The sequence below is a fragment of the Ornithorhynchus anatinus genome, chromosome 4 (assembly GCF_004115215.2).
Source record: "Ornithorhynchus anatinus isolate Pmale09 chromosome 4, mOrnAna1.pri.v4, whole genome shotgun sequence".
Lineage (NCBI taxonomy): Eukaryota > Metazoa > Chordata > Mammalia > Monotremata > Ornithorhynchidae > Ornithorhynchus > Ornithorhynchus anatinus.
Genome location: NC_041731.1, coordinates 29,210,104 through 29,213,787, shown reverse-complemented (window position 1 = coordinate 29,213,787; position 3,684 = coordinate 29,210,104).

Below are 3,684 nucleotides of genomic sequence, written 5' to 3'. Positions count from 1 at the left end.
ACAGTCATTACACTGTTACACTTCTAGAAACAATAACACAGTTTACAGCCATTGTTCACTGTGATTCCTAATTTACTTCTCAGGAAGCTGGATGCTTTTAAAATATGATCTCTCTTCATTCCATGACTTCCTGGAATTCAGGTAGGGTCAAGAGCTATTATGGTTTTTCATATGGGAAACCTAGCCACAGAATGTCAATGGACTTTTCTGAGGTCATTCAACAAATCAAAGATAGAACTGGGACAAGAGCCAAGCATCTTCAGTTACATCACCCCTGGACCTCATTACATCATTTAAGGGATTTTTGATTGCTCTCCCAATAAGATAGATTCTGGCTTCTTAACAATGTCTTGAGATCAATCCATTCAAAAGCATGGGGGGATGACCATAACAGCTGTCCTTTCCCCCAGGTAACTACACAGGTCCAGTCGTACTCCATTCAGCTGCATGGATCATTTTTCTAAAGAAAGTTCAGTCCCTGTCACGCCACTCAAGAGAATCCTGTGGTTTCTTATCCACCTCCTCATCAAAAAGAAACTCCTCACCATTGGTTTTAAAGCACTCAATCAGCTTGGCCTCTCCTACCTTCCTCTCTGATCTCCTATTAAAGCCCAGCCTACACACTTCACTTCTTGAAGCAGCATAGCATAGTGGACAGAGCACGGACCTAGCAGTCAGAAGATCATAGGTTCTAGAACCAGCTCTGCCACTTACCTGCTGTGTGACCCTGGGCAAGTCACTTCATTTCTCTGTGCCTCAGTTACCTCATCTGTAAAATGAGGATTGAGACTGAGCCCAACACGGGACATGGACTGCGTCCAACTTGATTTGCTTGCATCCACCCCAGGCTTAGTACAGTGCCTAGAACATAGTATACACTTAACAAATAACATTATTATTATTATTAGCTCTATCTTACTCATTGTGCCCTGATAATAATAATAATAATAATATTGGTATTTGTTAAGTGCTTACTATGTGCAGAGCACTGTTCAAAGCGCTGGGGAGGATACAGGGTAATCAGGTTGTCCCACGTGAGGCTCACAGTTAATCCCCATTTTACAGATGAGGTAACTGAGGCACAGAGAAGTTGAGTGACTTGCCCACAGTCACACAGCTGACAAGTGGCAGAGCCGGAATTCGAACCCATGACCCCTGATATCATCTGTCTCACCGCTAACCCCTTCCCATGTGCTCCTCCTAGCTTGGAACTCCTTCCCTCTGCATTATACACCAGACCACCTCTCTCCCTACCTTCAAATCAATATTAAGGTCACATCTCCAAGAGTCCTTCCTTGATTAAGTCCTCCTTTCTCCACCTCCCTCTCCCTTCTGGTCATCTATGCACTTGGATCTTTGACTTTGGGCATTTGATATTTGCCCCATCCTCAACCCCACAGTACCTATGTACATATCTTTAAATTATATATTATAAATTACTGTTTTTTTAATGATTGTCTCCCCCTCTAGACTGTAAGCTCATTTCGGGCAGGAAATGCGACTGCGAACTCTGTTGTATTGTACCCCCCCAAGTGCTTAAAACAGTGTTCTGAATATAGTAAGCACTCAATAAATACTATTAATTATGACAATGAGGATGATGTTTTTTGAAATGGAAAGACCTTTGGAGGAAGAAGTTCTCTGTGCCCCCCATCCAGATTATATGTGGAAAAAGCTGGGCCCAGAGGTACCATTTCATGTCCATGCCACTGCCCGGATCATCTTTCTACCAAAACATTCAGGACATGTCACTCCCTTCTTCAAAAATCTCCAGTGGTTACCTATCCACCTCCGTATCAAACAAAAACTCTTTGCCATTGGCTTTAAATCACTCCATCACCTTGCACCTTTCTACCTGACCTTGCTTCTCTCCTTCTAAAACCCAGCCCGCATATTTTGGTCCTCTGGTGCTAAGCTTCTCACTGTGCCTCTGCCTCTCCACCAACCCCTGGCCCAAATCCTGCCTCTGTCCTGGAATGCCCTTTCTCCTCAAATCCGACAGAAAATTATCCCCGCCCCCCCCCCCCCGCAACCTTCAAAGCCTTATTGAAGGCATGTCTCCTCCAAGAGACCTTCCCAGACTGAGCCCAACTTTTCCTCATCGCCCGCTCCCTTCTGTGTTACCCTAACTTGCTCCCTTTGGTATCTTCTAGCCTCCGCCCCTCCAGCCCCACAACACCTATGCATATCTGTAATTTTATTTATTTGTATTGTTGTCTTTCTCTGCCCCCCTAGATTGTGAGCTCACTGTAGGCAGGGATTGTCACAGTTTATTGTTGTATTCTTCTTTCCCAAGCACTTACTATATGCTCTGCACACAGTAAGTGCTTAATAAATTCATTCATTAATTCAATCGTATTTATTGAGATGCTTACTGTGTTCAGAGCACTATACTAAGTGTTTGGAAAGTACAGTTCAGCAATAAAGAGAGACAATCCCTGTCCACACCAGGCAAATACTACTGAATGAATGAATGCCCACATGTTACAAAATTTGAATACTCCAAGAGCTTCTACTTTTTAGATTAGTGTACATCCCCTTTACATAGAACCAAAATCTTCTTTCTGCCATGAAAATCGACTGTAATTTCTTTTTCTGTCACACACCTCCTAAAAAATGATTTCCATTAGCAGCCCCCAACACTTTTTCTCCTGGGTCCAAAGAATTTCTGCAAGTCCCAAGTCCAAAAAGAAACCTCTTTGGGTTTGGGCTAGGCTGGGAGCACCCCTTCCTTTCCTTGGCAGGGTCCTGCGCTTCCCTTTTTCCAGAGTAGGATGACCATAGGCTTGGGAAGTTCGCCAAGATCCGCCCTTCCCTCTCCACCCAAACGGCTACCTTACTGCTACAGGCTCTTGTTATATCCCGGCTAGACTACTGTGTCAGCCTTCTCTCTGATCTCACTTCCTCCTCTCTCGCCCCGCTCCAGTCTATTCTTCACTCTGCTGCCCGGCTCATCTTCCTGCAGAAACGATCTGGGCATGTCACTCCCCTTCTTAAACACCTCCAGTGGTTGCCTATCAACCTCCGCTCCAAACAAAAACTCCTCACTCTAGGCTTCAAGGCTCTACATCACCTCGCCCCTTCCTACCTCTCCTCCCTTCTCTCTTTCTACTGCCCACCCCGCACGCTCCACTCCCTCTGTCGCCCACCTCCTCATTGTCCCTCGGTCTCGCCTATCCCACCGTCGACCCCTGGGCCACGTCCTCCTGCTGTCCTGGAACGCCCTCCCTCCTCACCTCCACCAAACTAATTCTCTTCCCCTCTTCAAAACCCTACTTAAAACTCACCTCCTCCAAGAGGCCTTCCCAGATTGAGCTCCCCTTCTCCCTCTACTCCCTCTACCGCCGCCCAATAACCTCTCCGCAGCTTAACCCTCTTTTCCCCCATTTCCCTCTGCTTCTCCCCCTCTACCTTCCCATCCCCTCAGCACTGTACTCGTATGCTCAACTGTATATATTTTCATTACCCTATTCATTTTGTTAATGAAATGTACATCGCCTTGATTCTATTTAGTTGCCATTATTTTCGAGATGTTCTTCCCCTTGACTCTATTGCCAATGTTCTTGTCTGTCTGTCTCCCCCTATTAGACTGTAAGCCCATCAAACGGCAGGGACTGTCTCTATCTGTTGCCAACTTGTTCATTCCAAGTGCTTAGTACAGTGCTCTGCACATAGTAAGCGCTC